Consider the following 20,984-nt stretch of genomic DNA (forward strand, 5'->3'; position numbering starts at 1 on the left):
GTGGCCCCTATAGACAAAGCATGTACAAACTCCAAAACACTTACAAACTCTATAACACTTACAAAATTCAAAACATATGCAAAAACCAAAACACAACGGAAGTGCTCCAGGACGCTAGGGGCAGTATTGAGCTCGATTTGCAAAATAAACGGCAAGTTTGTTGCAAACTCATGGGCTGTATGGGACGGTCTAGGTTCCGTCGTGCTGCCCAGGTTGCCTAGTAACCATTGATACTAACCGCTGGAAACGTGTCATGCAACTTTGTTTGACAGAAATGAAGGAGAAGATATTTTGTTCATTTGTTTGTTTGTTTCTTGATTTGATAAGTATCTGAGGCTGAGACCACAGGACTGTAAAACATGATTTTTGGCCTTCATTTCTGTACTTAACGGTCATTTTAAGATTAGCTAGTAAATAACAATTAGCTAATTTTGTTCATGAGACTAAGGTAATATCACTTTGGTAATGTAAATATAATATGGCCAATATTATAGTTACAACTGCCTACAACTGCAAAGCTCTCCAGCGAGTAGTGCGGTGCTCTGAACGGATAATTGGAGGTGAGCTTCCCTCCCTCCAAGACATCTACAGGAAGCGGTGCCTGAGGAAAGCGGGGAGGATCATCAAGGACTCCAGTCACCCCAGCCATAAACTGTTCAGACTACTTCCATCAGGAAGGAGGTTCTGCAGCATCCGGTCCCGTACCAGCAGACTGAGAGACAGCTTCTTCCACCAGGCCATCAGACTGCTGAACACGTCATAGACACCTCACCTTCACTACTGGAACTTCAACATTATGCACTCCATACTGTACAGTAATGCCACTGTTTTGCACATGTCTCAACTCTGTATATTTTTATATATTTATTTATTGTTTACTCTATTGAATTTGTAAAATATGTGTACACACACACACACACACACACGTAGAAAAATATTTAGTATACACATTCAGAAATGCATATACTATTATATATTGTACATATTGTAACGATGGTTAAGTGTTACTGGACAGTGACATGTTGGTTTTCTCTGCACACTGTTGTTGTTCCTTTAAGATTCATGTTTGGTTGGGCTGCAGGAAGTAGTGAGGGTGGTGTACAGGAAGGGGTGGGGGGACCTGGTTGTTCTGTGTGTGTGCCAGGCTGAAGAGAGGTGTAGTTCGAGAGCGCTTCCCCCTGAGTTAACAACCCGCTGGCTTATGTGCCGAATAAACGGACAAACTGAGACCCCAACCGTCTGGTTCTTGTGAACGTTACATTGGTGTCAGAAGTGAAGAAAGAAAAAAGAACCCCAGAACGCCCGAGACCCTGTTGCCGGCGACGCTTGCCGTTACGTGACGAGGATGTTGCCGGGCAGGATTAAGAAGGAGACGGAGGAGAGGGAGGAGAGGGAGGTTCGTCCGCGCTCGCCCGCCCATGGAGTGAGGGAAACGGCGCTGCGGCTGTCTGCCGAGGCTGGATTTTCTCCAGGTTTGACTAGGCTCGGGAACTGTTCGCACAGCGGCCGCGATTCCGGCGGGAAGGAGTCGACCTCGCTTGGCGCGCCGTCACGTGATGTAAACAAACATGGCGGCGCCCAGCAAGCTGCAGCGAATATAAAAACGCCTAAGTTCAGCGGCAAGACGCCATGGGAAGTGTTTATCGCACAGTTCGAGCTGTTAGCTGTTGCAGCTGGCTGGTCTGAGGAACATAAAGCTCTCCAATTGGCTTTGTGCCTGTGTGAGGATGCAGCTGCATGCCTGCTGCTGCTGACCGAGGAGCAGAGGGGAGATTATAATGCTCTGGTCGGAGCACTTCAGAGCTGCTGGGGATGTGGACAAGTCGGACACCTCATCAGGCAGTGCCCCAAGCTTGCAGCGGTTCAGGGAAACGCCCACGGGCCCGTGTAGGCGGGAGTACACGGGCCTGGGAGAACGACATCCCCACACCACCGCCACCTCCACCCGGTGCGGCCATCACTGTGGGCTGGACCCAGGTTGGCGGCTTTTGCCATGTTCCAGTGACGATTGCGGGGGTGTCCTGTACGGCCCTGCTGGACACGGGATCCAATGCAACGCTGGTCCGACCCGATATTGTCCCAACCGGAGCTGCTGTACAACCGACTAACGTGCAACTTAAGACTGTGACCGGTGATCTGGCCCCAATGAGAGGGAAGGGAGTGTTCCAGTTCAAGGTGGGGGACCTCGGTGTGTCTTATGCTGCCTGGGTGGCTGACGTGCAGGACGCCTGCATCCTTGGGCTGGATTTTTTACGAGCCATTGGTGGTGTACTGGACTTAGGCAAAGGCCTCCTCGTACTCCCTGATGGGAAGAAGGTGCCGCTTATTCCTCCCCCGGTCTGCACAGCATCTGCCGCGGCGTCCACCTCCACCGCAGAGACCCCTGCAGACCCGCCAGCAGAACAGCGAGCGGAGGAGGAGGAGGAGGAGAGGCTCTCAGCAGTGAGGAGTATCTGGTCAAAGAACTGTGAGGGGCTGACTCCACAGCAGCAAGAGAGTCTATGGCAGGTACTAAAAGAGTTTAGTGACATTTTTGCCCTGAAAGAAAGTGATGTTGGCTTGACACACTTGGTAGAGCACGTCATTGAGACCGGGGATGCCCAGCCTATTAAAGTGCGCCCCCGCCGCCTGCCCCTGGCTCATCAGGAGGCTGCAGACAGGGAGCTGTGTGAAATGATGAAGGCGGGCATCATAGAACCATCTGATAGCCCGTGGGCCTCCGCGGTGGTGATGGTGCCTAAGAAAAAAAGTCCTAGGATGCGTTTCTGTGTGGACTACAGACCACTCAACAAAGTGACGAAGAAAGACTCTTACCCCCTTCCCAGGATTGATGAGTCCCTCGACTTAGTAGCCGGGTCCTCCTGGTTTTCCACCCTGGACCTGCGGAGTGGCTACTGGCAGGTGCCACTGTCCCCAGAATCCAGACCGAAGACAGCCTTCTGCACTAACAGGGGACTATGGCAGTTCAAAGTCCTGAGTTTTGGCCTTTGCAACGCTCCTGCGACCTTCGAGAGGCTCATGGACAGTGTGCTGGCTGGCGTCCCACGGCAACGGTGTCTGGTTTACCTGGATGATCTTCTAGTGCACGGGAGCTCCTTTGATGCTGCCCTGGATGCCCTGAGACAAGTGTTGGAGAGGGTGGCGGCTGCAGGCCTGAAGCTGCATCCCGACAAGTGCCACTTCATGAGGAGGGAGGTGGAGTTTCTGGGCCACAAGCTGGGTCGTGAGGGCATCAGCACTTTGGAGGAAAAAATTCACACCATTACCGAGTGGCCCACACCAGCAGACCAGAAACAGCTCAAAAGCTTCCTAGGACTGGCGTCTTATTACAGGAGGTTTGTGAAGGGCTTTTCCTCCATAGCCGCACCACTCTTCCACCTGCTGCAGAAGGACCGTGACTTCATCTGGACCCAGGACTGTCAGCAGGCGTTCGACACCCTCCGCAGATCGCTGACAGAGTCCCCAGTCCTTGCCCCCCTGACCCCGCCCTGCCTTTTGTCCTGGACACTGACGCTAATGTGGGGCTGGGAGCGGTGTTGTCGCAGGTTGGACCGGAAGGGGAGAAGGTGGTGGCGTACTTCAGCCGGGTCCTGAACAGGAGCGAGCGGCGCTACTGTGTCACACGACGAGAGCTGTTGGCTGTGGTGGCGGGGGTGAGACACTTTAAATACTACCTGTGCGGCACAGCATTTGTTGTCAGAACTGATCATGCTGCCCTTCAGTGGCTGATGTCTTTCAGGGAGCCAGAGGGACAGGTGGCTCGCTGGCTGGAGGAGCTCCAAGCCTTCAATTTCACCGTGGAGCACAGAGCAGGGACGCACCATTCTAACGCAGACGCCCTCTCTCGCCGCCCATGTGCTGCAGCTGGCTGCCGTTACTGTGAGAAGCGAGAGGAAATAGAGCGGGAACTCACGACAATAGACGGAGCAGCACAGCTCGCCTGCAGGGTTCTTCTGGTGGTGGATGCAGCGGAGTGGAGGGCACGGCAGGAACAAGACACAGACCTGCTGGGGCTGGAGAAGGGGGAGCAACCCCTTTGGGATGAGGTCACTGGGTTTTCCATCTGTACCAGGGGGCTGTGGGCCAAGTTTGCAGCTCTCAGGCTGAAGGAGGGGGTGTTGGAGCGTGCCTGGAAGGATCCTGCCACGGGGGAGGAGAGGTGGCAGGTTGTGGTGCCAAGGTCGCTGAGGTCAGCTGTGCTGGGAGCCTGCCATGGGAGCACTGGCTCTGGCCACTTTGGGGTCTCCAAGACTCTTCGCCGCCTCCGCCAGGGCTATTACTGGGGTCAACAGCGGAGGGATGTGGAGGACTTTTGCCGCAGCTGTGATGCATGTTCCTCACACAAAGGGCCACAAGACCAGTCCCGGGCTCAGCTTCAGCAGCAACCAGCAGGAGCTCCAATGGAGCGAGTAGCTGTGGACGTCATGGGCCCATTTCCTCGCACAGACAGAGGAAACCGCTATGTTCTTGTGGCCATGGACTATTTTACCAAGTGGCCGGAAGCATACGCCATCCCAGATCAGGAGGCTGAGACTGTCGCTGATGTATTAGTGGAGGGGATGTTCAGCCGCTTTGGGACAGCAGAGACCCTCCACAGTGACCAGGGGCGTAACTTTGAGTCCAAGGTATTTGCTGCCATGTGTGAACGCCTTGGGATTAAGAAGACCCGCACCACCCCACTTCACCCGCAAAGCGATGGGCTGGTGGAAAGGTTTAACAGGACGCTGGCCCAGCAGCTAGCCATCCTTACCTCAGAACACCAAGGGGACTGGGATTACCATCTTCCCCTTACCCTCATGGCCTACAGGTCGGCAGTGCAGGACTCCACCCAATGTACGCCTGCCCTGCTCATGTTAGGGAGAGAGCTGAGAACTCCTGCAGAGTTGGCTTTTGGGAAACCCCCGGACGCGCCAGAGGCACCACCGGGCCGGGACTACGCAAGGAAGCTGCAGGACCGGCTGGATTCTGCACATTCCTACGCCCGAGAGCAACTGGCGAAGGCAGGCCTGCGCCAAAAGAGGAATTACGACATCACCACTAAAGGGAGGCACTTCCGTGCTGGGGAGCTGGTGTGGGTCTACAGCCCAAAGAGGAAGAAGGGACGGTGTCCTAAACTGGATAGCAGCTGGGTGGGGCCTTGCAGCGTCCTAGAGCGAGTGGGGGAGGTTGTTTACAGGGTGCAGTTGCCTCCTAGGGGGAGGATAGTAGCGCTACACAGAGACCGGATGGCCCCCTACAGAGGACAGTCCCTCCCCTCCTTTCCAGAGGGACGTGTACAGAGCGTCCATGACCCTGCTCAGAGGGGCCCCCGACCGGGGCTGCGTTCCCCCCCCTCGGACTCTTCACCCCAAAGCCCCGAAGCTCCGGGTCCTCCTCAGGGGCTCAGGAGGTCAAGGAGGGAACGTAGGCTACCGCCCCGCCTCAGAGACTGTGTCGTTCCCTCGGGGACGAGGAACTTATTGCTGGGGGGGCAGTGTAACGATGGTTAAGTGTTACTGGACAGTGACATGTTGGTTTTCTCTGCACACTGTTGTTGTTCCTTTAAGATTCATGTTTGGTTGGGCTGCAGGAAGTAGTGAGGGTGGTGTTGGGATCCAACAAAAAACCTCTGCCAACTTCCAGGTGACAGATCGGGCCACGTAAGCTTTATGACCTTCATTGGCAGATAATACTCTGGCTTAGTGGGTGGATCCAATGTGCATGTGGCACGTAGGACTACATTTTTAAGAGCGTGATACATGGGAGAAATGCTGTGGCATGCACTTATTTCAAGCAACAATCAATTATTTCAAGCAACAATCAAGCAATATCCACCAGCCACGTGAGCAACCCAACACCAGCAGTTGATTCAACCAGACTCCAACGAACGTTCGTGAAAAGAGGGAACTTCTGCCAGACCACGTGGCCTAACGGACAAGGCGTCTGACTTCGGATCAGAAGATTGAGGGTTCAAGTCCCTTCGTGGTTTGTTGTGAGTCCTTGAGGAGCAGGCATGCGTTCCCAGTTAGATTGCAGCAGGCCAACCTCGGATCCTTTATGTCATCCAAAATTGCTACACTTTTGTCAATTTCATGTCCTTCAACAGAGACTCTACGAGTTCTCAAACGAGGCTCGAATGGCCAGGTTGCGGACTGAAGCCATGAACTTGGCCTTATCAGTGCCAGGCCCCAGTGGTCTTGGCTTAGAAGCAACCATAGAAAGTCAATAACATGCCATGACCTCAAGCGACATGGGTGAAAAAATCACGACTTGGAAGCAGGCTGTTGGTGGAACTACACCTGCATAGGTGGCTTCTGATCAGTAGGAGCTTCCAAGAGTTGGCTTTCATTGGTACTGCTTGAAGTAATTTCTTGTAAACACACATTTCTCTTGTGTTGTTAACAGTTCTTCCACCCTCTTTTTTGGTATATCAGTCAACAGAATGATTTTGTAGGCCGGTTAGCTCAGCTGGTCAGAGCGTGGTGCTAATAACGCCAAGGTCATGGGTTCAATCCCCATACTGGCCATTCCAACAGCCATCCAACCGGCTGTCTCATGATAAACTGCGGATTTTTTTGGGTGGGATCCAAGAAAAAACCTCTGCCAACTTCCAGGTGAGTGATGTACGCAACTACAAATGACAGCAAACCACAAAATTCACTGACACATGACACGCTAATGAATACATTACATGCTTAGCTACAATCTCCAAATCACTTTTCCAGCTACTTTCTGGATAAATCACTCATTTCCAAAGTCTGACACAGCATACTGCATCAAAAACTGCTGCTTTATATCCTCACCTAACGACCCTAACTTTAGAAGACGCACACCATGTATTGTTTTGTGGCAAATTTCTTCTTAAAGCATTTTTTGTAAGTCAACAGAAGACTTTTTTTTCCCACTATGTTGAAGTAATTTCTTGTAAACACACATTTCTCTTGTGTTCTTAACAGTTCTTCCACCCTCTCTTTTTTGGTATATTAGTCAACAAAAGGATGGGTTCAAACACATTTTGTAGGCCGGTTAGCTCAGCTGGTCAGAGCGTGGTGCTAATAACGCCAAGGTCATGGGTTCAATCCCCATACTGGCCATTCAACAGCCATCCAACGTGCTGTCTCATGATAGACTGTGGATTTTATTGGGTGGGATCCAACAAAAAACCTCTGCCAACTTCCAGGTGACAGATCGGGCCACGTAAGCTTTATGACCTTCATTGGCAGATAATACTCTGGCTTAGTGGGTGGATCCAATGTGCATGTGGCACGTAGCACTACATTTTTAAGAGCGTGATACATGGGAGAAATGCTGTGGCATGCACTTATTTCAAGCAACAATCAATTATTTCAAGCAACAATCAAGCAATATCCACCAGCCACGTGAGCAACCCAACACCAGCAGTTGATTCAACCAGACTCCAACGAATGTTCGTGAAAAGAGGGAACTTCTGCCAGACCACGTGGCCTAACGGACAAGGCGTCTGACTTCGGATCAGAAGATTGAGGGTTCAAGTCCCTTCGTGGTTTGTTGTGAGTCCTTGAGGAGCAGCCATGCTTCCCAGTTAGATTGCAGCAGGCCAACCTCGGATCCTTTATGTCATCCAAAATTGCTACACTTTTGTCAATTTCATGTCCTTCAACAGAGACTCTACGAGTTCTCAAACGAGGCTCGAATGGCCAGGTTGCGGACTGAAGCCATGAATGACAGCAAACCACAAAATTCACTGACACATGACACGCTAATGAATACATTACATGCTTAGCTACAATCTCCAAATCACTTTTCCAGCTACTTTCTGGATAAATCACTCATTTCCAAAGTCTGACACAGCATACTGCATCAAAAACTGCTGCTTTATATCCTCACCTAACGACCCTAACTTTAGAAGACACACACCATGTATTGTTTTGTGGCAAATTTCTTCTTAAAGCATTTTTTGTAAGTCAACAGAAGACTTTTTTTTCCCACTATGTTGAAGTAATTTCTTGTAAACACACATTTCTCTTGTGTTCTTAACAGTTCTTCCACCCTCTCTTTTTTGGTATATTAGTCAACAAAAGGATGGGTTCAAACACATTTTGTAGGCCGGTTAGCTCAGCTGGTCAGAGCGTGGTGCTAATAACGCCAAGGTCATGGGTTCAATCCCCATACTGGCCATTCAACAGCCATCCAACGTGCTGTCTCATGATAGACTGTGGATTTTATTGGGTGGGATCCAACAAAAAACCTCTGCCAACTTCCAGGTGACAGATCGGGCCACGTAAGCTTTATGACCTTCATTGGCAGATAATACTCTGGCTTAGTGGGTGGATCCAATGTGCATGTGGCACGTAGCACTACATTTTTAAGAGCGTGATACATGGGAGAAATGCTGTGGCATGCACTTATTTCAAGCAACAATCAATTATTTCAAGCAACAATCAAGCAATATCCACCAGCCACGTGAGCAACCCAACACCAGCAGTTGATTCAACCAGACTCCAACGAACGTTCGTGAAAAGAGGGAACTTCTGCCAGACCACGTGGCCTAACGGACAAGGCGTCTGACTTCGGATCAGAAGATTGAGGGTTCAAGTCCCTTCGTGGTTTGTTGTGAGTCCTTGAGGAGCAGCCATGCTTCCCAGTTAGATTGCAGCAGGCCAACCTCGGATCCTTTATGTCATCCAAAATTGCTACACTTTTGTCAATTTCATGTCCTTCAACAGAGACTCTACGAGTTCTCAAACGAGGCTCGAATGGCCAGGTTGCGGACTGAAGCCATGAATGACAGCAAACCACAAAATTCACTGACACATGACACGCTAATGAATACATTACATGCTTAGCTACAATCTCCAAATCACTTTTCCAGCTACTTTCTGGATAAATCACTCATTTCCAAAGTCTGACACAGCATACTGCATCAAAAACTGCTGCTTTATATCCTCACCTAACGACCCTAACTTTAGAAGACACACACCATGTATTGTTTTGTGGCAAATTTCTTCTTAAAGCATTTTTTGTAAGTCAACAGAAGACTTCTTTTTTTTCCCACTATGTTGAAGTAATTTCGTGTAAACACACATTTCTCTTGTGTTCTTAACAGTTCTTCCACCCTCTCTTTTTTGGCATATTAGTCAACAAAAGGATGGGTTCACACACATTTTGTAGGCCGGTTAGCTCAGCTGGTCAGAGCGTGGTGCTAATAACGCCAAGGTCATGGGTTCAATCCCCATACTGGCCATTCAACAGCCATCCAACGTGCTGTCTCATGATAGACTGTGGATTTTATTGGGTGGGATCCAACAAAAAACCTCTGCCAACTTCCAGGTGACAGATCGGGCCACGTAAGCTTTATGACCTTCATTGACAGTCTGGCTTAGTGGGTGGATCCACTGTGCATGTGGCAGGTAGGACTACATTTTTAAGAGCGTGATACATGGGAGAAATGCTGTGGCATGCACTTATTTCAAGCAACAATCAATTATTTCAAGCAACAATCAAGCAATATCCACCAGCCACGTGAGCAACCCAACACCAGCAGTTGATTCAACCAGACTCCAACGAACGTTCGTGAAAAGAGGGAACTTCTGCCAGACCACGTGGCCTAACGGACAAGGCGTCTGACTTCGGATCAGAAGATTGAGGGTTCAAGTCCCTTCGTGGTTTGTTGTGAGTCCTTGAGGAGCAGGCATGCGTTCCCAGTTGGATTGCAGCAGGCCAACCTCGGATCCTTTATGTCATCCAAAATTGCTACACTTTTGTCAATTTCATGTCCTTCAACAGAGACTCTACGAGTTCTCAAACGAGGCTCGAATGGCCAGGTTGCGGACTGAAGCCATGAACTTGGCCTTATCAGTGCCAGGCCCCAGTGGTCTTGGCTTAGAAGCAACCATAGAAAGTCAATAACATGCCATGACCTCAAGCGACATGGGTGAAAAAATCACGACTTGGAAGCAGGCTGTTGGTGGAACTACACCTGCATAGGTGGCTTCTGATCAGTAGGAGCTTCCAAGAGTTGGCTTTCATTGGTACTGCTTGAAGTAATTTCTTGTAAACACACATTTCTCTTGTGTTGTTAACAGTTCTTCCACCCTCTTTTTTGGTATATCAGTCAACAGAATGATTTTGTAGGCCGGTTAGCTCAGCTTGTCAGAGCGTGGTGCTAATAACGCCAAGGTCATGGGTTCAATCCCCATACTGGCCCATCCAACGTGCTGTCTCATGATAGACTGTGGTTTTTTTTGGGTGGGATCCAAGAAAAAACCTCTGCCAACTTCCAGGTGAGTGATGTACGCAAATACAAATGACAGCAAACCACAAAATTCACTGACACATGACACGCTAATGAATACATTACATGCTTAGCTACAATCTCCAAATCACTTTTCCAGCTACTTTCTGGATAAATCACTCATTTCCAAAGTCTGACACAGCATACTGCATCAAAAACTGCTGCTTTATATCCTCACCTAACGACCCTAACTTTAGAAGACGCACACCATGTATTGTTTTGTGGCAAATTTCTTCTTAAAGCATTTTTTGTAAGTCAACAGAAGACTTCTTTTTTTCCCACTATGTTGAAGTAATTTCGTGTAAACACACATTTCTCTTGTGTTCTTAACAGTTCTTCCACCCTCTCTTTTGGTATATTAGTCAACAGAACGATATTGTAGGCCGGTTAGCTCAGCTGGTCAGAGCGTGGTGCTAATAACGCCAAGGTCATGGGTTCAATCCCCATACTGGCCATTCCAACAGCCATCCAACCGGCTGTCTCATGATAAACTGTGGATTTTTTTGGGTGGGATCCAAGAAAAAACCTCTGCCAACTTCCAGGTGAGTGATGTACGCAACTACAAATGACAGCAAACCACAAAATTCACTGACACATGACACGCTAATGAATACATTACATGCTTAGCTACAATCTCCAAATCACTTTTCCAGCTACTTTCTGGATAAATCACTCATTTCCAAAGTCTGACACAGCATACTGCATCAAAAACTGCTGCTTTATATCCTCACCTAACGACCCTAACTTTAGAAGACGCACACCATGTATTGTTTTGTGGCAAATTTCTTCTTAAAGCATTTTTTGTAAGTCAACAGAAGACTTTTTTTTCCCACTATGTTGAAGTAATTTCTTGTAAACACACATTTCTCTTGTGTTCTTAACAGTTCTTCCACCCTCTCTTTTTTGGTATATTAGTCAACAAAAGGATGGGTTCAAACACATTTTGTAGGCCGGTTAGCTCAGCTGGTCAGAGCGTGGTGCTAATAACGCCAAGGTCATGGGTTCAATCCCCATACTGGCCATTCAACAGCCATCCAACGTGCTGTCTCATGATAGACTGTGGATTTTATTGGGTGGGATCCAACAAAAAACCTCTGCCAACTTCCAGGTGACAGATCGGGCCACGTAAGCTTTATGACCTTCATTGGCAGATAATACTCTGGCTTAGTGGGTGGATCCAATGTGCATGTGGCACGTAGCACTACATTTTTAAGAGCGTGATACATGGGAGAAATGCTGTGGCATGCACTTATTTCAAGCAACAATCAATTATTTCAAGCAACAATCAAGCAATATCCACCAGCCACGTGAGCAACCCTACACCAGCAGTTGATTCAACCAGACTCCAACGAACGTTCGTGAAAAGAGGGAACTTCTGCGAGACCACGTGGCCTAACGGACAAGGCGTCTGACTTCGGATCAGAAGATTGAGGGTTCAAGTCCCTTCGTGGTTTGTTGTGAGTCCTTGAGGAGCAGCCATGCTTCCCAGTTAGATTGCAGCAGGCCAACCTCGGATCCTTTATGTCATCCAAAATTGCTACACTTTTGTCAATTTCATGTCCTTCAACAGAGACTCTACGAGTTCTCAAACGAGGCTCGAATGGCCAGGTTGCGGACTGAAGCCATGAATGACAGCAAACCACAAAATTCACTGACACATGACACGCTAATGAATACATTACATGCTTAGCTACAATCTCCAAATCACTTTTCCAGCTACTTTCTGGATAAATCACTCATTTCCAAAGTCTGACACAGCATACTGCATCAAAAACTGCTGCTTTATATCCTCACCTAACGACCCTAACTTTAGAAGACGCACACCATGTATTGTTTAGTGGCAAATTTCTTCTTAAAGCATTTTTTGTAAGTCAACAGAAGACTTCTTTTTTTCCCACTATGTTGAAGTAATTTCGTGTAAACACACATTTCTCTTGTGTTCTTAACAGTTCTTCCACCCTCTCTTTTTTGGCATATTAGTCAACAAAAGGATGGGTTCACACACATTTTGAAGGCCGGTTAGCTCAGCTGGTCAGAGCGTGGTGCTAATAACGCCAAGGTCATGGGTTCAATCCCCATACTGGCCATTCAACAGCCATCCAACGTGCTGTCTCATGATAGACTGTGGATTTTATTGGGTGGGATCCAACAAAAAACCTCTGCCAACTTCCAGGTGACAGATCGGGCCACGTAAGCTTTATGACCTTCATTGGCAGATAATACTCTGGCTTAGTGGGTGGATCCAATGTGCATGTGGCACGTAGCACTACATTTTTAAGAGCGTGATACATGGGAGAAATGCTGTGGCATGCACTTATTTCAAGCAACAATCAATTATTTCAAGCAACAATCAAGCAATATCCACCAGCCACGTGAGCAACCCTACACCAGCAGTTGATTCAACCAGACTCCAACGAACGTTCGTGAAAAGAGGGAACTTCTGCCAGACCACGTGGCCTAACGGACAAGGCGTCTGACTTCGGATCAGAAGATTGAGGGTTCAAGTCCCTTCGTGGTTTGTTGTGAGTCCTTGAGGAGCAGCCATGCTTCCCAGTTAGATTGCAGCAGGCCAACCTCGGATCCTTTATGTCATCCAAAATTGCTACACTTTTGTCAATTTCATGTCCTTCAACAGAGACTCTACGAGTTCTCGAACGAGGCTCGAATGGCCAGGTTGCGGACTGAAGCCATGAATGACAGCAAACCACAAAATTCACTGACACATGACACGCTAATGAATACATTACATGCTTAGCTACAATCTCCAAATCACTTTTCCAGCTACTTTCTGGATAAATCACTCATTTCCAAAGTCTGACACAGCATACTGCATCAAAAACTGCTGCTTTATATCCTCACCTAACGACCCTAACTTTAGAAGACGCACACCATGTATTGTTTAGTGGCAAATTTCTTCTTAAAGCATTTTTTGTAAGTCAACAGAAGACTTCTTTTTTTCCCACTATGTTGAAGTAATTTCGTGTAAACACACATTTCTCTTGTGTTCTTAACAGTTCTTCCACCCTCTCTTTTTTGGCATATTAGTCAACAAAAGGATGGGTTCACACACATTTTGAAGGCCGGTTAGCTCAGCTGGTCAGAGCGTGGTGCTAATAACGCCAAGGTCATGGGTTCAATCCCCATACTGGCCATTCAACATCCATCCAACGTGCTGTCTCATGATAGACTGTGGATTTTATTGGGTGGGATACAACAAAAAACCTCTGCCAACTTCCAGGTGACAGATCGGGCCACGTAAGCTTTATGACCTTCATTGGCAGTCTGGCTTAGTGGGTGGATCCACTGTGCATGTGGCAGGTAGGACTACATTTTTAAGAGCGTGATACATGGGAGAAATGCTGTGGCATGCACTTATTTCAAGCAACAATCAATTATTTCAAGCAACAATCAAGCAATATCCACCAGCCACGTGAGCAACCCAACACCAGCAGTTGATTCAACCAGACTCCAACGAACGTTCGTGAAAAGAGGGAGCTTCTGCCAGACCACGTGGCCTAACGGACAAGGCGTCTGACTTCGGATCAGAAGATTGAGGGTTCAAGTCCCTTCGTGGTTTGTTGTGAGTCCTTGAGGAGCAGGCATGCGTTCCCAGTTAGATTGCAGCAGGCCAACCTCGGATCCTTTATGTCATCCAAAATTGCTACACTTTTGTCAATTTCATGTCCTTCAACAGAGACTCTACGAGTTCTCAAACGAGGCTCGAATGGCCAGGTTGCGGACTGAAGCCATGAACTTGGCCTTATCAGTGCCAGGCCCCAGTGGTCTTGGCTTAGAAGCAACCATAGAAAGTCAATAACATGCCATGACCTCAAGCGACATGGGTGAAAAAATCACGACTTGGAAGCAGGCTGTTGGTGGAACTACACCTGCATAGGTGGCTTCTGATCAGTAGGAGCTTCCAAGAGTTGGCTTTCATTGGTACTGCTTGAAGTAATTTCTTGTAAACACACATTTCTCTTGTGTTGTTAACAGTTCTTCCACCCTCTTTTTTGGTATATTAGTCAACAGAATGATTTTGTAGGCCGGTTAGCTCAGCTGGTCAGAGAGTGGTGCTAATAACGCCAAGGTCATGGGTTCAATCCCCATACTGGCCATTCCAACAGCCATCCAACGTACTGTCTCATGATAGACTGTGGTTTTTTTTGGGTGGGATCCAAGAAAAAACCTCTGCCAACTTCCAGGTGAGTGATGTACGCAAATACAAATGACAGCAAACCACAAAATTCACTGACACATGACACGCTAATGAATACATTACATGCTTAGCTACAATCTCCAAATCACTTTTCCAGCTACTTTCTGGATAAATCACTCATTTCCAAAGTCTGACACAGCATACTGCATCAAAAACTGCTGCTTTATATCCTCACCTAACGACCCTAACTTTAGAAGACGCACACCATGTATTGTTTTGTGGCAAATTTCTTCTTAAAGCATTTTTTGTAAGTCAACAGAAGACTTCTTTTTTTCCCACTATGTTGAAGTAATTTCGTGTAAACACACATTTCTCTTGTGTTCTTAACAGTTCTTCCACCCTCTCTTTTGGTATATTAGTCAACAGAACGATATTGTAGGCCGGTTAGCTCAGCTGGTCAGAGCGTGGTGCTAATAACGCCAAGGTCATGGGTTCAATCCCCATACTGGCCATTCCAACAGCCATCCAACCGGCTGTCTCATGATAAACTGTGGATTTTTTTGGGTGGGATCCAAGAAAAAACCTCTGCCAACTTCCAGGTGAGTGATGTACGCAACTACAAATGACAGCAAACCACAAAATTCACTGACACATGACACGCTAATGAATACATTACATGCTTAGCTACAATCTCCAAATCACTTTTCCAGCTACTTTCTGGATAAATCACTCATTTCCAAAGTCTGACACAGCATACTGCATCAAAAACTGCTGCTTTATATCCTCACCTAACGACCCTAACTTTAGAAGACGCACACCATGTATTGTTTTGTGGCAAATTTCTTCTTAAAGCATTTTTTGTAAGTCAACAGAAGACTTTTTTTTCCCACTATGTTGAAGTAATTTCTTGTAAACACACATTTCTCTTGTGTTCTTAACAGTTCTTCCACCCTCTCTTTTTTGGTATATTAGTCAACAAAAGGATGGGTTCAAACACATTTTGTAGGCCGGTTAGCTCAGCTGGTCAGAGCGTGGTGCTAATAACGCCAAGGTCATGGGTTCAATCCCCATACTGGCCATTCAACAGCCATCCAACGTGCTGTCTCATGATAGACTGTGGATTTTATTGGGTGGGATCCAACAAAAAACCTCTGCCAACTTCCAGGTGACAGATCGGGCCACGTAAGCTTTATGACCTTCATTGGCAGATAATACTCTGGCTTAGTGGGTGGATCCAATGTGCATGTGGCACGTAGCACTACATTTTTAAGAGCGTGATACATGGGAGAAATGCTGTGGCATGCACTTATTTCAAGCAACAATCAATTATTTCAAGCAACAATCAAGCAATATCCACCAGCCACGTGAGCAACCCTACACCAGCAGTTGATTCAACCAGACTCCAACGAACGTTCGTGAAAAGAGGGAACTTCTGCGAGACCACGTGGCCTAACGGACAAGGCGTCTGACTTCGGATCAGAAGATTGAGGGTTCAAGTCCCTTCGTGGTTTGTTGTGAGTCCTTGAGGAGCAGCCATGCTTCCCAGTTAGATTGCAGCAGGCCAACCTCGGATCCTTTATGTCATCCAAAATTGCTACACTTTTGTCAATTTCATGTCCTTCAACAGAGACTCTACGAGTTCTCAAACGAGGCTCGAATGGCCAGGTTGCGGACTGAAGCCATGAATGACAGCAAACCACAAAATTCACTGACACATGACACGCTAATGAATACATTACATGCTTAGCTACAATCTCCAAATCACTTTTCCAGCTACTTTCTGGATAAATCACTCATTTCCAAAGTCTGACACAGCATACTGCATCAAAAACTGCTGCTTTATATCCTCACCTAACGACCCTAACTTTAGAAGACGCACACCATGTATTGTTTAGTGGCAAATTTCTTCTTAAAGCATTTTTTGTAAGTCAACAGAAGACTTCTTTTTTTCCCACTATGTTGAAGTAATTTCGTGTAAACACACATTTCTCTTGTGTTCTTAACAGTTCTTCCACCCTCTCTTTTTTGGCATATTAGTCAACAAAAGGATGGGTTCACACACATTTTGAAGGCCGGTTAGCTCAGCTGGTCAGAGCGTGGTGCTAATAACGCCAAGGTCATGGGTTCAATCCCCATACTGGCCATTCAACAGCCATCCAACGTGCTGTCTCATGATAGACTGTGGATTTTATTGGGTGGGATCCAACAAAAAACCTCTGCCAACTTCCAGGTGACAGATCGGGCCACGTAAGCTTTATGACCTTCATTGGCAGATAATACTCTGGCTTAGTGGGTGGATCCAATGTGCATGTGGCACGTAGCACTACATTTTTAAGAGCGTGATACATGGGAGAAATGCTGTGGCATGCACTTATTTCAAGCAACAATCAATTATTTCAAGCAACAATCAAGCAATATCCACCAGCCACGTGAGCAACCCTACACCAGCAGTTGATTCAACCAGACTCCAACGAACGTTCGTGAAAAGAGGGAACTTCTGCCAGACCACGTGGCCTAACGGACAAGGCGTCTGACTTCGGATCAGAAGATTGAGGGTTCAAGTCCCTTCGTGGTTTGTTGTGAGTCCTTGAGGAGCAGCCATGCTTCCCAGTTAGATTGCAGCAGGCCAACCTCGGATCCTTTATGTCATCCAAAATTGCTACACTTTTGTCAATTTCATGTCCTTCAACAGAGACTCTACGAGTTCTCAAACGAGGCTCGAATGGCCAGGTTGCGGACTGAAGCCATGAATGACAGCAAACCACAAAATTCACTGACACATGACACGCTAATGAATACATTACATGCTTAGCTACAATCTCCAAATCACTTTTCCAGCTACTTTCTGGATAAATCACTCATTTCCAAAGTCTGACACAGCATACTGCATCAAAAACTGCTGCTTTATATCCTCACCTAACGACCCTAACTTTAGAAGACGCACACCATGTATTGTTTAGTGGCAAATTTCTTCTTAAAGCATTTTTTGTAAGTCAACAGAAGACTTCTTTTTTTCCCACTATGTTGAAGTAATTTCGTGTAAACACACATTTCTCTTGTGTTCTTAACAGTTCTTCCACCCTCTCTTTTTTGGCATATTAGTCAACAAAAGGATGGGTTCACACACATTTTGAAGGCCGGTTAGCTCAGCTGGTCAGAGCGTGGTGCTAATAACGCCAAGGTCATGGGTTCAATCCCCATACTGGCCATTCAACATCCATCCAACGTGCTGTCTCATGATAGACTGTGGATTTTATTGGGTGGGATACAACAAAAAACCTCTGCCAACTTCCAGGTGACAGATCGGGCCACGTAAGCTTTATGACCTTCATTGGCAGTCTGGCTTAGTGGGTGGATCCACTGTGCATGTGGCAGGTAGGACTACATTTTTAAGAGCGTGATACATGGGAGAAATGCTGTGGCATGCACTTATTTCAAGCAACAATCAATTATTTCAAGCAACAATCAAGCAATATCCACCAGCCACGTGAGCAACCCAACACCAGCAGTTGATTCAACCAGACTCCAACGAACGTTCGTGAAAAGAGGGAGCTTCTGCCAGACCACGTGGCCTAACGGACAAGGCGTCTGACTTCGGATCAGAAGATTGAGGGTTCAAGTCCCTTCGTGGTTTGTTGTGAGTCCTTGAGGAGCAGGCATGCGTTCCCAGTTAGATTGCAGCAGGCCAACCTCGGATCCTTTATGTCATCCAAAATTGCTACACTTTTGTCAATTTCATGTCCTTCAACAGAGACTCTACGAGTTCTCAAACGAGGCTCGAATGGCCAGGTTGCGGACTGAAGCCATGAACTTGGCCTTATCAGTGCCAGGCCCCAGTGGTCTTGGCTTAGAAGCAACCATAGAAAGTCAATAACATGCCATGACCTCAAGCGACATGGGTGAAAAAATCACGACTTGGAAGCAGGCTGTTGGTGGAACTACACCTGCATAGGTGGCTTCTGATCAGTAGGAGCTTCCAAGAGTTGGCTTTCATTGGTACTGCTTGAAGTAATTTCTTGTAAACACACATTTCTCTTGTGTTGTTAACAGTTCTTCCACCCTCTTTTTTGGTATATTAGTCAACAGAATGATTTTGTAGGCCGGTTAGCTCAGCTGGTCAGAGAGTGGTGCTAATAACGCCAAGGTCATGGGTTCAATCCCCATACTGGCCATTCCAACAGCCATCCAACGTACTGTCTCATGATAGACTGTGGTTTTTTTTGGGTGGGATCCAAGAAAAAACCTCTGCCAACTTCCAGGTGAGTGATGTACGCAACTACAAATGACAGCAAACCACAAAATTCACTGACACATGACACGCTAATGAATACATTACATGCTTAGCTGCAATCTCCAAATCACTTTTCCAGCTACTTTCTGGATAAATCACTCATTTCCAAAGTCTGACACAGCATACTGGATCAAAAACTGCTGCTTTATATCCTCACCTAACGACCCTAACTTTAGAAGACGCACACCATGTATTGTTTTGTGGCAAATTTCTTCTTAAAGCATTTTTTGTAAGTCAACAGAAGACTTTTTTTTCCCACTATGTTGAAGTAATTTCGTGTAAACACACATTTCTCTTGTGTTCTTAACAGTTCTTCCACCCTCTCTTTTGGTATATTAGTCAACAGAACGATATTGTAGGCCGGTTAGCTCAGCTGGTCAGAGCGTGGTGCTAATAACGCCAAGGTCATGGGTTCAATCCCCATACTGGCCATTCAACAGCCATCCAACGTGCTGTCTCATGATAGACTGTGGATTTTATTGGGTGGGATCCAACAAAAAACCTCTGCCAACTTCCAGGTGACAGATCGGGCCACGTAAGCTTTATGACCTTCATTGGCAGATAATACTCTGGCTTAGTGGGTGGATCCAATGTGCATGTGGCACGTAGCACTACATTTTTAAGAGCGTGATACATGGGAGAAGTGCTGTGGCATGCACTTATTTCAAGCAACAATCAATTATTTCAAGCAACAATCAAGCAATATCCACCAGCCACGTGAGCAACCCTACACCAGCAGTTGATTCAACCAGACTCCAACGAACGTTCGTGAAAAGAGGGAACTTCTGCCAGACCACGTGGCCTAACGGACAAGGCGTCTGACTTCGGATCAGAAGATTGAGGGTTCAAGTCCCTTCGTGGTTTGTTGTGAGTCCTTGAGGAGCAGCCATGCTTCCCAGTTAGATTGCAGCAGGCCAACCTCGGATCCTTTATGTCATCCAAAATTGCTACACTTTTGTCAATTTCATGTCCTTCAACAGAGACTCTACGAGTTCTCAAACGAGGCTCGAATGGCCAGGTTGCGGACTGAAGCCATGAATGACAGCAAACCACAAAATTCACTGACACATGACACGCTAATGAATACATTACATGCTTAGCTACAATCTCCAAATCACTTTTCCAGCTACTTTCTGGATAAATCACTCATTTCCAAAGTCTGACACAGCATACTGCATCAAAAACTGCTGCTTTATATCCTCACCTAACGACCCTAACTTTAGAAGACGCACACCATGTATTGTTTAGTGGCAAATTTCTTCTTAAAGCATTTTTTGTAAGTCAACAGAAGACTTCTTTTTTTCCCACTATGTTGAAGTAATTTCGTGTAAACACACATTTCTCTTGTGTTCTTAACAGTTCTTCCACCCTCTCTTTTTTGGCATATTAGTCAACAAAAGGATGGGTTCACACACATTTTGTAGGCCGGTTAGCTCAGCTGGTCAGAGCGTGGTGCTAATAACGCCAAGGTCATGGGTTCAATCCCCATACTGGCCATTCAACATCCATCCAACGTGCTGTCTCATGATAGACTGTGGATTTTATTGGGTGGGATCCAACAAAAAACCTCTGCCAACTTCCAGGTGACAGATCGGGCCACGTAAGCTTTATGACCTTCATTGGCAGTCTGGCTTAGTGGGTGGATCCACTGTGCATGTGGCAGGTAGGACTACATTTTTAAGAGCGTGATACATGGGAGAAATGCTGTGGCATGCACTTATTTCAAGCAACAATCAATTATTTCAAGCAACAATCAAGCAATATCCACCAGCCACGTGAGCAAACCAACACCAGCAGTTGATTCAACCAGACTCCAACGAACGTTCGTGAAAAGAGGGAGCTTCTGCCAGACCACGTGGCCTAACGGACAAGGCGTCTGACTTCGGATCAGAAGATTGAGGGTTCAAGTCCCTTCGTGGTTTGTTGTGAGTCCTTGAGGAGCAGGCATGCGTTCCCAGTTAGATTGCAGCAGGCCAACCTCGGATCCTTTATGTCATCCAAAATTGCTACACTTTTGTCAATTTCATGTCCTTCAACAGAGACTCTACGAGTTCTCAAACGAGGCTCGAATGGCCAGGTTGCGGACTGAAGCCATGAACTTGGCCTTATCAGTGCCAGGCCCCAGTGGTCTTGGCTTAGAAGCAACCATAGAAAGTCAATAACATGCCATGACCTCAAGCGACATGGGTGAAAAAATCACGACTTGGAAGCAGGCTGTTGGTGGAACTACACCTGCATAGGTGGCTTCTGATCAGTAGGAGCTTCCAAGAGTTGGCTTTCATTGG

At 47.0% G+C, this 20,984-nt stretch overlaps 26 non-coding genes across 26 annotated transcripts; all 26 read left to right on the forward strand.

Annotated features, from left to right (window-relative positions):
* Window positions 1–5,895: 5,895 nt before the first annotated feature.
* trnar-ucg (transfer RNA arginine (anticodon UCG)) lies at window positions 5,896–5,968 on the forward strand. The gene has a single exon. It is a non-coding gene; the product is annotated as a tRNA-Arg (tRNA).
* Window positions 5,969–6,432: 464 nt separating this feature from the next.
* On the forward strand, window positions 6,433–6,506 carry trnai-aau (transfer RNA isoleucine (anticodon AAU)). The gene has a single exon. It is a non-coding gene; the product is annotated as a tRNA-Ile (tRNA).
* A 493-nt stretch (window positions 6,507–6,999) lies between these two features.
* Window positions 7,000–7,073, forward strand: trnai-aau (transfer RNA isoleucine (anticodon AAU)). Its single transcript has one exon. It is a non-coding gene; the product is annotated as a tRNA-Ile (tRNA).
* A 359-nt stretch (window positions 7,074–7,432) lies between these two features.
* On the forward strand, window positions 7,433–7,505 carry trnar-ucg (transfer RNA arginine (anticodon UCG)). Its single transcript has one exon. It is a non-coding gene; the product is annotated as a tRNA-Arg (tRNA).
* Window positions 7,506–8,062: 557 nt separating this feature from the next.
* On the forward strand, window positions 8,063–8,136 carry trnai-aau (transfer RNA isoleucine (anticodon AAU)). The gene has a single exon. It is a non-coding gene; the product is annotated as a tRNA-Ile (tRNA).
* A 359-nt stretch (window positions 8,137–8,495) lies between these two features.
* Window positions 8,496–8,568, forward strand: trnar-ucg (transfer RNA arginine (anticodon UCG)). The gene has a single exon. It is a non-coding gene; the product is annotated as a tRNA-Arg (tRNA).
* Window positions 8,569–9,128: 560 nt separating this feature from the next.
* On the forward strand, window positions 9,129–9,202 carry trnai-aau (transfer RNA isoleucine (anticodon AAU)). The gene has a single exon. It is a non-coding gene; the product is annotated as a tRNA-Ile (tRNA).
* Window positions 9,203–9,554: 352 nt separating this feature from the next.
* trnar-ucg (transfer RNA arginine (anticodon UCG)) lies at window positions 9,555–9,627 on the forward strand. Its single transcript has one exon. It is a non-coding gene; the product is annotated as a tRNA-Arg (tRNA).
* Window positions 9,628–10,633: 1,006 nt separating this feature from the next.
* Window positions 10,634–10,707, forward strand: trnai-aau (transfer RNA isoleucine (anticodon AAU)). The gene has a single exon. It is a non-coding gene; the product is annotated as a tRNA-Ile (tRNA).
* A 493-nt stretch (window positions 10,708–11,200) lies between these two features.
* On the forward strand, window positions 11,201–11,274 carry trnai-aau (transfer RNA isoleucine (anticodon AAU)). The gene has a single exon. It is a non-coding gene; the product is annotated as a tRNA-Ile (tRNA).
* A 359-nt stretch (window positions 11,275–11,633) lies between these two features.
* On the forward strand, window positions 11,634–11,706 carry trnar-ucg (transfer RNA arginine (anticodon UCG)). The gene has a single exon. It is a non-coding gene; the product is annotated as a tRNA-Arg (tRNA).
* A 559-nt stretch (window positions 11,707–12,265) lies between these two features.
* Window positions 12,266–12,339, forward strand: trnai-aau (transfer RNA isoleucine (anticodon AAU)). Its single transcript has one exon. It is a non-coding gene; the product is annotated as a tRNA-Ile (tRNA).
* Window positions 12,340–12,698: 359 nt separating this feature from the next.
* Window positions 12,699–12,771, forward strand: trnar-ucg (transfer RNA arginine (anticodon UCG)). The gene has a single exon. It is a non-coding gene; the product is annotated as a tRNA-Arg (tRNA).
* Window positions 12,772–13,330: 559 nt separating this feature from the next.
* Window positions 13,331–13,404, forward strand: trnai-aau (transfer RNA isoleucine (anticodon AAU)). Its single transcript has one exon. It is a non-coding gene; the product is annotated as a tRNA-Ile (tRNA).
* A 352-nt stretch (window positions 13,405–13,756) lies between these two features.
* On the forward strand, window positions 13,757–13,829 carry trnar-ucg (transfer RNA arginine (anticodon UCG)). The gene has a single exon. It is a non-coding gene; the product is annotated as a tRNA-Arg (tRNA).
* Window positions 13,830–14,846: 1,017 nt separating this feature from the next.
* Window positions 14,847–14,920, forward strand: trnai-aau (transfer RNA isoleucine (anticodon AAU)). The gene has a single exon. It is a non-coding gene; the product is annotated as a tRNA-Ile (tRNA).
* Window positions 14,921–15,413: 493 nt separating this feature from the next.
* On the forward strand, window positions 15,414–15,487 carry trnai-aau (transfer RNA isoleucine (anticodon AAU)). The gene has a single exon. It is a non-coding gene; the product is annotated as a tRNA-Ile (tRNA).
* Window positions 15,488–15,846: 359 nt separating this feature from the next.
* On the forward strand, window positions 15,847–15,919 carry trnar-ucg (transfer RNA arginine (anticodon UCG)). The gene has a single exon. It is a non-coding gene; the product is annotated as a tRNA-Arg (tRNA).
* Window positions 15,920–16,478: 559 nt separating this feature from the next.
* Window positions 16,479–16,552, forward strand: trnai-aau (transfer RNA isoleucine (anticodon AAU)). Its single transcript has one exon. It is a non-coding gene; the product is annotated as a tRNA-Ile (tRNA).
* A 359-nt stretch (window positions 16,553–16,911) lies between these two features.
* Window positions 16,912–16,984, forward strand: trnar-ucg (transfer RNA arginine (anticodon UCG)). Its single transcript has one exon. It is a non-coding gene; the product is annotated as a tRNA-Arg (tRNA).
* A 559-nt stretch (window positions 16,985–17,543) lies between these two features.
* On the forward strand, window positions 17,544–17,617 carry trnai-aau (transfer RNA isoleucine (anticodon AAU)). Its single transcript has one exon. It is a non-coding gene; the product is annotated as a tRNA-Ile (tRNA).
* Window positions 17,618–17,969: 352 nt separating this feature from the next.
* On the forward strand, window positions 17,970–18,042 carry trnar-ucg (transfer RNA arginine (anticodon UCG)). Its single transcript has one exon. It is a non-coding gene; the product is annotated as a tRNA-Arg (tRNA).
* A 1,015-nt stretch (window positions 18,043–19,057) lies between these two features.
* On the forward strand, window positions 19,058–19,131 carry trnai-aau (transfer RNA isoleucine (anticodon AAU)). Its single transcript has one exon. It is a non-coding gene; the product is annotated as a tRNA-Ile (tRNA).
* A 359-nt stretch (window positions 19,132–19,490) lies between these two features.
* Window positions 19,491–19,563, forward strand: trnar-ucg (transfer RNA arginine (anticodon UCG)). Its single transcript has one exon. It is a non-coding gene; the product is annotated as a tRNA-Arg (tRNA).
* Window positions 19,564–20,122: 559 nt separating this feature from the next.
* On the forward strand, window positions 20,123–20,196 carry trnai-aau (transfer RNA isoleucine (anticodon AAU)). The gene has a single exon. It is a non-coding gene; the product is annotated as a tRNA-Ile (tRNA).
* A 352-nt stretch (window positions 20,197–20,548) lies between these two features.
* trnar-ucg (transfer RNA arginine (anticodon UCG)) lies at window positions 20,549–20,621 on the forward strand. Its single transcript has one exon. It is a non-coding gene; the product is annotated as a tRNA-Arg (tRNA).
* Window positions 20,622–20,984: the final 363 nt, after the last annotated feature.

The sequence above is a fragment of the Astatotilapia calliptera genome, chromosome 23, assembly GCF_964374335.1.
Source record: "Astatotilapia calliptera chromosome 23, fAstCal68.1, whole genome shotgun sequence".
Classification (NCBI taxonomy): domain Eukaryota; kingdom Metazoa; phylum Chordata; class Actinopteri; order Cichliformes; family Cichlidae; genus Astatotilapia; species Astatotilapia calliptera.